The 13853-nt window shown below is 34.5% G+C and overlaps 1 non-coding gene and 1 pseudogene across 1 annotated transcript; both read right to left on the bottom strand.

The window, feature by feature from the left end:
• Positions 1-11059: 11059 nt before the first annotated feature.
• LOC141654079 (U2 spliceosomal RNA) lies at positions 11060-11267 on the bottom strand (annotated as a pseudogene).
• Positions 11268-12032: 765 nt separating this feature from the next.
• LOC141654286 (U2 spliceosomal RNA) lies at positions 12033-12228 on the bottom strand. Its single transcript, XR_012547847.1, has one exon. It is a non-coding gene; the product is annotated as a U2 spliceosomal RNA (small nuclear RNA).
• Positions 12229-13853: the final 1625 nt, after the last annotated feature.

Genomic DNA, 13853 nt, shown 5'->3' with positions numbered 1-13853 from the left:
CTTTTCCTTCTTCTTTAGGTTACTAGTATTGGTGCCCGGCTTCGCCCGGATTACCTCTATTTAGTATTAAAATTTATTTTCAATTAAATAAAACTACTTTAAGGTTGCATAACTCATAAATTTATCATTGATATATTTCTCTATGACATATCTTTAAATTACGATGAAATAAATTATGGGACAAATTCACTACTCTCGCTATCAATATTTTTTTATTTAAATCAATTGGTTAGCTAATGCCTAATTGTTCATATATATATTTTCTTTTGTTGTTAGTATTGTTACTTATATTATATTCGTTATAACTACTGTTACTTTCACTACTCCCGCCATAATTATTGTTACGTAATTAATGTTATTTTCACTACTGCACTCCTGTTGTAACTTTTATTACTTTCACTACAGGGAAAAGAATGTCTCATGTAAGTTGCTATAAGTAGTTACTTTAGAGATATATTTAAGTCAACTGTTTTACACAAATAATAGGGTAATTATAGTGGAAGAATAGAAAAACAATAGGTCTTGGTATAGACGGGTGGGGTGAACAGACGGGTAAAGACCTCTAATAAAATGGGTAAGGGGGACAAGGTGGGGCACCCCCATGTACTTCCCACTTTATGGTAAATGGGTATTTTATGAGGGAAAATGGTATCCGTCTATACGTATAGACGGATAGTGTCCGTCTATAATGAGAATTTGTGATAGAAAAAATAGTCCGAGTTTGGAAGTACTCCGTACTATTTGTAGATATCAGAAGTTTGAGGATAAAGAAGGAAGTAGTTTCATACTCTGCACACTTTCTTTTGGGTACGATCGTGAGAAAATTGCAAGAAAACTATAAACACAAATTTTTATGGGATATTCTACATGGTACCTCTCAATTTTTTTACTTTTACACAGTAATCCTACACTTTTTAAAACATACATGGTACCCTAATTATTGTCATTATCACTAAGTGTACCCCTAAACTTTATTTTCCGTCAATTAGACTCAGTTTTAGGCGTTAAGTGATTACTTGGACGCGTAACCAAGCTTGTCATTTATCATCCCCTGACATAAGGACTCTATTAGGCTCAATATCTAGTGATAATGACAACAATTAGGGGTACCATGTATATTTTAAAAAGTGTAGAGGTACCATGTAGAAAGTCGAAAAATTGAGGGGTACCATGTAGAATATCCCAATTTTTTATTCAAGACAGGTCAAATATACCTATGTGGGATAAAAAAAGACAACCAAAATGCGTAGATTAAAATACGGTCAGGTCAACTCGGGCGTCGGGTAAGAATTGTGTTCTTAATACCAGTTTGTCTTGCTTGTGACTTCTCACAACCCTCTCCCACTTGCCCCTCCTAGCTTGGTCTCACGTCAGAAGCGTGTGACGGATTTTGTCCGTCACAAATGAGAATTTGGCCCTGTTTTTCTTTACGGCTTATTTTCACCTACTTGATTCGATTCGGCTTTCGATTCGATTCGATTCGATTCGTTCGATTCGGCTTCGATTCATTCAAGTCGATTCGATTCGGACTCCATTGATTCGATTCGGCTCAAACTTCAACTCCATTCATTGATTCGATTATTTCAGCTCCATTAAGTTCAGCTCATTTCAGCCTTACTCATCTTAAATTTAATAGTTATTATTAATTTTGTTATCAATAATACTATTTTTTTTAATATTATTCTTTATTATTATTATTATTATTATTATATTTAATAATAGTGTTAATAATAATGTTATTAATAATTTATTTATTATTATTATTATTATTATGAATATTATTATTAAAATGAATAATATTGTTGTTGTTGTTGTTAAAATGAATAATAATGTTATTAATGTTAATAATAATATTATTTATTATTATTATTATTGTTATTATTATTATTATTAGTAGTAGTATTGTTGTTGTTGTTGTTATAATTATTGGTATTATTATTATTAAAATTAATAACATTTATTATTAATATTATTGATGGGGCACGCCTAACCGACTTGACCCGAGCCAATACGGGTCATACAAGTCAACACGCTTGCCAACATGGTTACGGATTAAGCTTGATACTCTACGAATCACGAATTGTTAAAAGCGAATTCTATCAACGATTACATCGAAAATACATATAACACATTTTCTATAAGCGAATCGCGAATCGATAAGGCGTATTCATAGCGAATATGGTAACTATGCTTGCCGACCATCATTTAAGGTACACATAGAAATCTATAAATACCTCATTATTCACCCATCAATGGTAAAATACTTCTCACCAACAACTTCCTCTCTCTAGAAGTAAGACTACTTGAGCTACTATGAGAGGGCACTAAACCTTAGCTTCAAGCAAGGTCCCAACTATCCACCAGTACCGTAAGGCATCAGAGAAGGACCTATTGCGAACCCTTCGAGGCCCTATTTGTTACGCGTGAAAGATCCATCCGGAGAGAGCAAGCATAGGTTCGAGGTGTCATCGTCGAGAAGAGCGCGTTGACCCGACCGGATTCGAGCAACGCTTACTTGAGTGTTTTTATTCGAAACAATTATTTTTACTAATATCATTATTAATATTGACATTATTATTTATTATTGTTATTAAGAATATTATTAGTAAAAAATTACTATTTTTTCATTATTATAATTTATGATTATTCATATACTCCTCCCTCTATCCCGGTCAATTGTTGTCTTTTGATTTTGGCACAAAGACCAAGGAAAGAGGAGTGGCCAATTATAAAATGACAAGCGGGCCAAATTGAGTGTGAATGATCAAATTGTTCATCAAGTTCATTCTTAAAATAGAAAGGACAATAATTGAATGAGACACTCCAAAATGGAATAGGACAACAAATTACGGGACGGAGGAGTATAATATTATAATTTTTTTCTTAAAAATAATAATTTTAGTATAAATAGTATTATACTATGAATATTATTATTATTATTATAGTTGATAATAACAATAATATTAAATATTATTATTATTAATAATATTAATATGATTATTTCAGATTCGATTCGACTTTATTGATTCGATTCGATTCGATTCGATTCACTCATTTCTATTGATTCGATTCATCATCAGCTCCATTCGATTCGATTGATTCGATTCACTCCATTCGATTGATTCGATTCGATTCAGATTGATTCGATTCGATTCGGCTCCATTCGATTCGATTGATTGAGCTCTAAAAAAGCCGTAAAGAACAGGGGCCTTTGTGCCTTAATTCATGTGCGGATCGGTCGGTTTACCGGGTTTACGGTTATACCTAGACCTGGCAAAACCGACCCACCATGAATAACCCGACCCAAACTCGAATTGATGACCCAAATTTGATCCACAACGCGAATTAACCCAAGGGTTTTTCAACCCGAACCGAATGTTTATTATCAGAAACTGATTGTTATCCCCAAATAACTTGAAAAGAACCAACCTGAAAATAACCGAACTCGAAACGTTCAGACCAACCTCGACCCGAATTCTTGCAAACCCGAACATTCGAAGCCAAAATGACGAACTCGAACTCGAATCCGACCTGACTGATCTGTTTGCCAGGTGTTATACCCCTCGTATTAAAAAAAAAAAAAAAAAAAAAAGACTGATCATAACTCTTGGACACAATTTCCGAATACGTATTTTTTTTTTCAAATGGACAGTCTTAACGAGATATTCGGTTTTTTGAAATTTGTAGTCGGAAGTAATGATCAGTCAAAGTTTTTTTTCGGGATAAACTTTGGTTGGAAAAAATTTTAATTGACGAGAACTCCCGATTACAAACCCCAAAAATAGTGATTGTTTTTTTTTCTTTTTTTCAAATTTACCCCTTTTACGTGATCTTTGGTTTAGAAAAAAAAATAACGTTTTATGATCTCGTAGGCGAAAGCTAGGTTTAGTCAAAGTTTTTTCCCAATAAAAAATGGGTTTACATGAGAAAGTGAAATATTTTAGAGGTACACATAAGAAAATGTAATTTATTTTTACAGTACACATTTTACTCATTACAGTACTTTTTACACTAATTTTTCCATTTCTTTACCCTTGACTAAAAATCATCAAATTTAATTCTCTCTCCCTTCTCTCTGTTGCTATATCCTTAACTTCCATCAACTCCTTTCAAATTCTTCAATTATGAATGATTATTCGATTATAGAGCATGTATTTAATTCCCTTATTCATTATTAATAATTAAATTGACTATTTATTAAAGTTTTGTATCTTTTTTAATTAGGGTTTATGTTCAAATTAATTGGGGAATCACCGTCCTATTCATTTCGAAAGATACTACAGCCTTGTTTGCTTGAAAACCTACATTTCGAAAAATAGGTGTAACCTTCAAACTCAATTTAAAACTCAAACTATCACTTCCCCTCAAAAGCTCAAACCAATTTTCACTTTGTGCAGCAAGGAGAGCAGCGCAGTACGGACTATGGAGTACTTAGTTTAATTAGTTTTTTTTTTTTTTCAATGAAGTATGAAATAATGAGTTAGATTTATTTTTCAAGGTAATACGTAATCGTATTGTAAATGCAGTAGACGCGTTTGTAAAAATAATTTATCAATACCGTGAATTTGTTTGTGAAAAATAATTTTTCAATGTACATAATTTGTTAATGCGGTACATAATTTATCAACGGAGAATTAGCGTGCTTAATTAGAGAGAATACATTAGAAAGAGAAAATAAAAAGGAAAATGAGAAGGGTATAATTGTCAAAAGTGTACTACAATGAGTAAAATGTGTACCGCGAAAATCAGTACCCGAAAAAAATCCTAAAGTAATATTAACCTCTTCATTCCATATTTAATGAAATATATTCCTTTTATTCTTGCTTTATATACACTTTTATTATAAGGCACACATTAGAAAAATCGCATAATTGTATTTTAAAGTTTGCCATTAAACCTGCGTTAGAAAATTCGATAATAATTTCATACCAAAAATGAATTAAAATTTACTACTTATATATATCTAAAAAATCCAAATCAACATTTGATTCTTTACTAAAAATGGATATTCTCCACGGCTAAACTACCTAATTACACACGAGATTTGCTATATCACGCCCCCTGTTTTACTTGTTACGCCCCCTATTTTTTCATTTATTCCTATTTTGCCCTTGGACTTTCAAATTAGTTTTAGAAAAAATTAAATATCGTTTTACGCAAATGTATTTTGGCGACTATTTTTATAATAATTAATTTAGTAATGTAGACGGTCCCTCTTAAAACACTCGACATAAATTATTTTAATGTATTTAAATAACAAAACCGATTAAAAAAACAAATACATTATACACGATAAAAAAAAAAAAAAAAAAAAAAAAAAATCCTCTATGTCATGTGGGTTACAAGACACGACCCAGAGACTCAAATCATGTGAAATACACGACATGGCCCAGACTGTCGTGCAGACCACATGACATGGCCATGGTACCGTCATGTAAGTCACATGACAAGGCCTTGGCACCGTCATGTAAGTCACACGACAAGGCCTTGGCTCCGTCATGTACTTCACATGACACTACCCACCCACTGTCGTTTATTGTTTTTTTTTCCCCTAAACTATTTCGATTGTCACTACCAAAAAACGCAACATATTTACGACAAAAACGCATTCCTAATAGGCTCTACACAACAATAATTCAACACTAATGTAAAAAACCGTCTCCGAAAATCAATAACTATAAAACAATATTTATTTTTAGTTTAATTAATTTTCAAGTCCAAGGGCAAAAAAGGAATAAATGAAAAAGTAGGGGGCGTAACAAGTAAAACAGGGGACGTGATATAGCAATTTTGTTACACGAACCATGCAAGTTGTCACAAATCACAATAATGCAACTTGACATTTATTTATTCAGAAAAATATTACAAGTTGCCATTTATGATTTATTTCGTGATTTGGGCAGCCAAACCAAATATTGCGCAAAACCTTTCCTTGAAGATTTTGACCTAATTTAGCCACACCACCTTGACCCGCCTAGTATATATATCTCCATCCTCTCTTTCAACTATTTTGTACCTCCTCCTCCTCTTCTCTCTTAATTTCTCTTCTTAGTTCTTTAATCTTTTATTAGCATTCTTATTTTTATTCATTTTTATTATTTGCATTAGCATTGATCTAAGTTGGTCATTAATTAGGTGGGGTTTTCTTATGTTGAAGATTGAAAAATGAATTTATTCATTTATGTGTTTTGTGCTTGATGTTAGCTAGTTTGATGAAGTAAGATTCATACATTCTTATTAGTCTCTTTGTCATTCTCATTACTTGATTAACTATATATTGATTGTTAATTTCACACAAAAATAAAGAGTATTTTTTTAAAAAAAATTGGTATTCGATTTATAATTTTTAAATCACTTTTTTTTTTTAAAAAAAAGTTGTAGTAACCAATATATTGAGATAAAATGATTAATAATTAGTTGTATAAAAATTCCTGTGTAAGACGGTTTTACGGTTGCTGTAAATCCAAGTAAGATGTGCAAAACACTTCCATCCGCATGTGAAACAATCAAATGAGCATAGCGGCCATATATTTGCACAGATTAATGTATACAAACATGACATTAGTTGTGTTTGAAGCTATTTCTAAGGTGTTTTGTTGCACTTAAGTTGCGCATTTGCTCTTGGACATTGTAGCATACATTTCGTTTCTATATTAAATATTTTAGGACATTACTCATTTTAGCATTTATTCCATTTTAATGTGGTATTTGCTTCCATTTTTGGCGTGGGGTGTAAAAAGCAATCCGGACATGTCATTATCAACTTAATTTCAGTGGGGTTACCCCTTTTTCCATGTTACCCGTGAATAATAGATATTTGTGAACAGCGATTGTTGATTTGGTGGACCGCAAAATATAAAATAAGACTGTCTTGCATAGTAAAATGGTATTTTTATTAAAAAATAAAAGATAAGACTGACGGACAAATTTAAATATATTTTCAGATCCATTTAATTAACAAATTCAAATTAATAGACTAAAAGAAATGGAGTAAAAATATCTTTGTCAAAGCCCGTATCAGAGGCGATTCTAGGATTTTATATAAGGGGGTGTGTAAAATTTTCTAACAATGAAAATATCGAGTTTTACGAATAAAATTTTGTATATTAGGACAAAATGTATGGTGATATGGTCTTGGATAAAAAATTGTTCAATACAAGAATTGAACTCATGACCTCTAACTAAAACATAGTCTTAACAACCGCTAGATTCAAATAATTTATGAACTATAGTACTAAGCAAAATTGTAATTATTTCCAGGAGAAGGTGGTGTAGATGAACCCCCTGCAAGTCTGCAACCCATGAGAAACGCCCCTGGCCCGTATTGCCTAGTAAACTTATACGAGTATTTGATTTGAATACATTTAAGAATCGGGCCTCATTAATTTGTGCATAGCTTACCAGGATCCCGAATTCAATGAATCCAATTCAGAGATTTTTCTGGCCATCGGGTGTACCATATCAACCTATCCAATTAAAAATAATTAAAATAAATACCATTGACCATAAGGATGATTATCAATCAAAAAGATGATTTGCATTGTTAGAATGTTAGGTATGGACGTACGGTGAGTCGGTGACATGGTACATTCGAAAGGCATGTTAGATTTTTCTTTAATATGGTAATCCTTAGTTAAACAATGTTTAGGGGGCGTTTGGTTCAAACATTAGGTATGGAATGGAATGGATTCTAACTCCAAGGAGGTATTTGAAGTTGTTTGGTTCAATTCGGGTATGGGAATAATAATGTGTTGGGTGGATTGGAGTTGGAAACTTGGGGAGAGAGATGGGTATGAGATTCCAAGGGGTTGGAATGGAGTTAGAATCCATCAGGTATCTAACTCCATTCCAAAATGCTCCAACCAAACATTAAAATGGCCTGAATCCATTCTAATCCATTCCAAAAGGTCCAACCAAACACCCCCTTAATGAAGACACGGAGTAGTTGCTACAAATTTGAAGTGCAATCACAAAAGCTGACCTAATAGTAGTTGGGCCTGTGATGCTGGATTTAGCCTTTTCTCCCCAACACTAAAGAGTAAGGGCCAGTTCAATTGGGCTTTTCGTTCCAATTCTTGCCAATTACTTCGTATGTAATGCATAGTCGACACTCGAATGCCCCAGGAGCAAGCTACTGAAGTGGATACTCTCACTTACAAAGAAGCCCCCAAGAACATAACAAAAACCCAAGACAGTAACGGTTTAGTAATTATACGGTGGCCGAAGAGCTTCTCTATACTGCCTGCCTTAATACTCGTATTAAGCAAAGCCAATTAAATTAAAACGATTATGATAAAGAAACGAAGGAATAAATAAACGCATGATAGGTAAAAATTAGAGGGGGATGATATATCATAATCATGCTAATCTACATCCCCTCTAAGTGCAACAATACAACCATGGTTTAAAATTTTGGCCGCGACGTATCGTATCGCCCGAGATGCATCGGTATCCGAGTTGGCCGATACGAGATATTTCGAGATGTATTGGGCAAATTAAAAACAGGAAAGTATTGGCCAAGATGACTGATTTATACTGTGTATCGACCAACTCGGCCCGATACAGCCCGCGATAAATCCTATATGAACGAGTTATAACTTGTACCGGCCAAGTTTTTTAATAAAAAGCTCTTCAAAATCGTATAGCATTGCTCAAAATAATTATCCTAAATAGAATTAATCTGAGCAATTAACTATTCTAAATAAAATTAATCTTAACTTTATTCTAAATATAATTAATCTGAGCAATTAATTAGTCAATAGGTGATGAAATATCTACAAAAGCTTGTAAAATAAATATCACCGCGATAACCACGATTCGGAGCGCAACGACCAAGCCAGGGACGATTCCACAACTCCGTTACTGCGATTTAAAACCCTTATACAACACAATTTCATACAAGTAAAACCCTTATACAACACAATTTCATACAAGTACAATAATCATGATAACTATATTACTCGCTCCGTCCCTGTTACTATATTTCCATAGTACATGGAATTAGGGATGTCAACTTCACCCGCACTCGATCAAAAACCGATTCATCCGATTTTAAAAGACGGATGAAAACCCGACTTAAATGGATGATGGATGGATGACCGATGACGGATGGGTTGGATGAAGAAATTTCACCCGCCATCCATCCATCACCCGATTTAATTACTTTTTATTTAATTTTTTTTAACATATAATACATTATTAAGATAGAAAATATTCAAATTTTCAAATTTTTCTACTCTCAAAATATATATTTTGTGAAACTACCCATTAGAAAGTTAAACTAAAATAATTATCTAACATTTTTTTTTGTATAGAATAAAAAATCATCACTTTTTGTAACTTGAAACCTATAAATACACAACATCCATTTATCACCCGATCCACCCGTTTCATCCATGGATGATGGATGGATGGATGACGGATGATAGGTTTCACGGATGACGGACGGGTTGGATGAGATGTTTAAAAGACGGATGGATGACAGATGAGGCTCCACCGGACCCGAACCCGATCCATTGACATCCCTACATGGAATAAGCAAAGAAAATTCAACTGGAATTGGTGAGGTGCGGCAGACCCCAGCAGCGGTGCAACAGAAGGGTGATGTGGGATGGCTCTGCTTTTATTTGTCGATATAACTTATACAACCTTGCAGGGGTGTTGCTTCTTATCATAAAACTCTTTCAGGTCAAGAAGGCGATATTTACATTTGGTGTGGAGAGATGCGTCATTTTCTTCGTCTTATATAAGTCTCAACATTAAAATACGAGGTATATGAAGAGGGAAAAGTGGTTACCTCTAAGGCTCTAACCTTTAGCAATAGAGAAATTATACTTGTAAAAAATTTCAGGCTCGTATATTGGACCATCATGCGAGACTTTTATAGAGTATTGTGTTATAAGATACTTTGTTGTGTAACCAAGTGAGTGACTTATCTTTATCTTTGTGATAGAGTAGAAGAATTATCTTGACTAAGTGATCAAGTGTAGTATTCCCTTGGTCCAGTACCTATGTCAGAGCATTGTTTCTTGTGCGGCTGAGTGGGAGTATTGAACTTTATAACGGCTACATTAATTGTGAGAGTCTATCTCATCCTTAATACAATGCTAATAATTAACTCCATTTAGTATACTATTAACCTCACATTTTATGTGTGAGTTAATGAGGTCATTGTAACCCCCATTTGTGAGGTTACAAATAATTCAAGAGATCTTTTCGTGTAGGTAATTAGGATACACACAAACATACAAACTTTGGAAGCTAAGTTCGCCATCATTGGGACTTGATATTTGGGGCGTGGACGTATTCCGGGAGTCTAATAATCGTCGGACGTACAAAAACATGGTAGTGCAGACTGGATAGCTATCCCAAACACAATATCGCTTCCGCACAAGGTATATTCTTATTTTCTGATAAAGGTGATCATTAAGAATGATCAACATAATATTACACCGATGAATTTGCAACGAGTCAAAATCGAAGTTTTAATATAAAAAAGAACTCTGTAAGGACAACATCTCTTCCACCCTTACTCCTGATCATTCATATCGGATTTTGAAGTGCCTCATTTAAATGTGTATATATTGTCGATTATAACCGCAAAAAAGCATGTTAGTAGAAGTAAATGTGTGTATAAACTGTAGTTCCTTAGCTTTAAGTTTTGAATTAGTGCTCTAGCTGTTCTAAATGTAAAACTACAGAATTAAAATTGCCCACTTCTATTTTTACTAGCAATGCAATTAAAACATGATGTTCATCAATTCCCATTGTTCCTATTGTATTGATGATGTTTTGTTCATCAACTCCCATTGTTCCGATATTGTATTGATGATGTTGTCGAATGGGGAGTCGAATACAGTTGCAAGGGAGCAACAACAACGGTGATGTATTACTTGACCGGGCATGAAATTGTATTATACTTCCATATTCTCGACTTAGCTTACGGTTTCGTGATTCATAGACACTGGACTTGATCTTAGCCAAACGTGTGATAAGCTAGTTTTTTTCACTTCAATCAAATTCCACAAGAAATGAGCTTAAAAAGAATGAACTAGTATTGGAGAGGTGCGCCAGGCCCAAGCAGCAGTGCAATGTATGGGCGGCACAGGTAGCAAGCCACCTTGATGGATCTTCCCTCTTAAAAAATAAGTTTAATATTTAAGAAATAAGTTTAATATTTAAGGTGGACATATAGAACACCTATCAGATATTAAACTGACAAAAACAGATACTACACATGATCTTAGCCAAAAGGTCGAGAAAAGTATTAAGAAGGTGGTGTGCTGCCTTCCGCGTTTATACTCTTATTCTACCGCAAAAATAGGTCTACTCTTCGATGTGGGACGGTAAGTTATTCTTTAATATTGCGCCACTTGCTGCAAACCACTTGAATGACTGACTACGAAACCAAGTATCCAACATTTGTGCACATTCATAGCCCTATGAAAGATGACAAGTACATTAATCTCAGTACTTGGTACCACGTTGGAGTAATTGTATCGAAATTACTTTTTTACATACCAACTTTGTTATTTCACATACAATTGTACATTTTATATTCTACCCTTTTTTCTAAACTTAGACGAATTAAAGTATATATATAGTACAACCAAGTGCTGTATATATATACTTTACCAAGTGCCACGAATTAAAATAACTTCACAAATCGCAACTATTAAGGGAAATTTGCTATGATTGATCACATATACCAGGATTCCAGTGGGTTCCCTTCACCAAGCTACTGCATATGAGTCGCCTCCTCCCACTACTGTGAAAGCTTAGAGCAAACGGTTTCATGATCATCCAAACTCGACTCGGCTGACAAATTATCCGGCCACTACTTCTTGAGAGCACGAGGAGGTGCTTGAGAGCTTAAGAGTTTACGTTGGTATAACATACAGTTACATGATTTATTCAAACTCGACTCTTACTGTGAGGGTAGTTTTCATATCAATCAGAAATCCATAATTGATCCCAGATCCTAATGACGTAAATCAGGAATTGCAGAAACTGTAAATATTAAACTGGAATTGGAGAGGTGCGCCAGGCCCAAGCAGTAGTGCAACGCATGGGCGACGCGTGAAGGCCCAGGCAGCAAGCTACCTTGATGGACCTCCCCTCTTAAAAAATAAATTTAATATCGTGTGAACCAATGGTCCACATATCAGATATTAAACTGATAAGAACAGATACTACACTTGATCTTAGCCAAAAGGCCGAGAAAGGTATGAGTTGAACAAAAGCCCAGGTTCTTTTTTTATAACCTTTCTCCAGTTCAGGTACGGTATTTCTTCGATGTGGGATATTAACATCATGGAATTGATCAGGTCTTTCAATAACCTGTGATTTTTGAAGTTTATGGCTGTGATGACCAAATAAACTTAACAAAATGAATTCCTTAAACGCGTTTTTTCGATGTAAACTCACTTCTTTACAATCTGAAATCCTGATACACAAAGTTTTCTCCCAGAAATCAAGTGTTCTATACAAAATAAAATCAAAGAAATTTGAGCTAATTTTTGATGTCCAAGAAGATGAACTTTCAACTTTTGATAACAAATCCTAGGTAATAAGCTGTTTTTCGGGTGAAGGCGGCAAACTACTTGAATCCATTTTGCAGTAGCCTCCTTCTTCTCGCCTTCATAGCTAACCCAATTCTCAGGATCATGATTTTGCGCTTTAAACTCATTATTTGGACTCCCATCATTGCTTGTAACAGCAACTCTTCTCCAAGAACACCATATTCTAATCATCGTATAAATCATCACCAAGCATAAAACAGCTGAAGTTAACACAATGGCAACTATAATTGCGACAACTTCACTATTCGACAAATGTTTCCCCTTCATCCATGATGAGCAAGACTTAAGTGGCAGCCCACATAGCCTGGCATTGCCTGCAAAGGCGCTGACGGGAAATGATGAGAATGTAGATGGGAGTTGGCCTTTGAGAAGGTTGTTAGAGATGTTTAGATTGTGAAGGCTCGAGAGTTTTCCTAATGAAGACGAAATTTTCCCTTGAAGATGATTATTAGAAAGGTTTAATCTTTCTAGTTTCATGAGATTTCCTAATGACTCGGGAATTTTTCCTAAAAACTGGTTATAACTTAGATCTAATATCACTTGTAGTTCAGTAAGTTCTCCTAGTTCAGCTGGTATTTCACCCGTGAAGCGGTTTTCAGAGAGTCGAAGCTCAAACAAATTTCCAAGGTGTTGGATTTCTGTGGGATTTATGCCAGATAGATTGTTGTTTTGAAGTTTAAGGACATTTAGAGAAGAAAGTTGTCCAATTTCTGGTGGAATTTGGCCAGACAACTTGTTGGTATGTAGAGAAAGTTTGAGCAAATTAGAACAGTTCCCTATTTATTTAGGCACTATTCCATTGAAATTGTTTGATGATAGATCAAGTTCTCCCAACCCTTTTAGGTTCCCTAACCAAGAAGGAATTTGGCCTGTGAATCGGTTGTTGTTAAGCATGAGATGCTCAAGTTTTGTCGAGTTTGAGAAATTATTGACAGACAGGTCCCCTGATGCCCTTGCATCTTATTTTTCTGCTAAATTTAAGTTTGTTCAGGCCGATAGGAATCGTCTTTTTAAGAAAATCTCCGATATGCCTTCCATATCTGAGCTGATCATGGGTGAAACGACCAAGAAAAGAGTCAAGGCCAAGTACGATTCTTTGCCCGATGAGATGTTGCTTGAAGTTCATGGATTCCCGTAAAAGTCCTTCTTACGTACAAATGTGTATGTACGAGATGACGATCTATAATTAATGATCCTAATTTTATTTCGACTCATCTAGGGAGTCCGGAGTTACAAGGGCAATACTACGAAAAACCAGTTATTAGTCGTCAT

This window comes from Silene latifolia, chromosome 4, assembly GCF_048544455.1.
Source record: "Silene latifolia isolate original U9 population chromosome 4, ASM4854445v1, whole genome shotgun sequence".
NCBI classification, from domain to species: domain Eukaryota; kingdom Viridiplantae; phylum Streptophyta; class Magnoliopsida; order Caryophyllales; family Caryophyllaceae; genus Silene; species Silene latifolia.
Note: the sequence above shows the minus strand (reverse complement) of the source record. Positions and strands in the feature narration are given on the sequence as shown.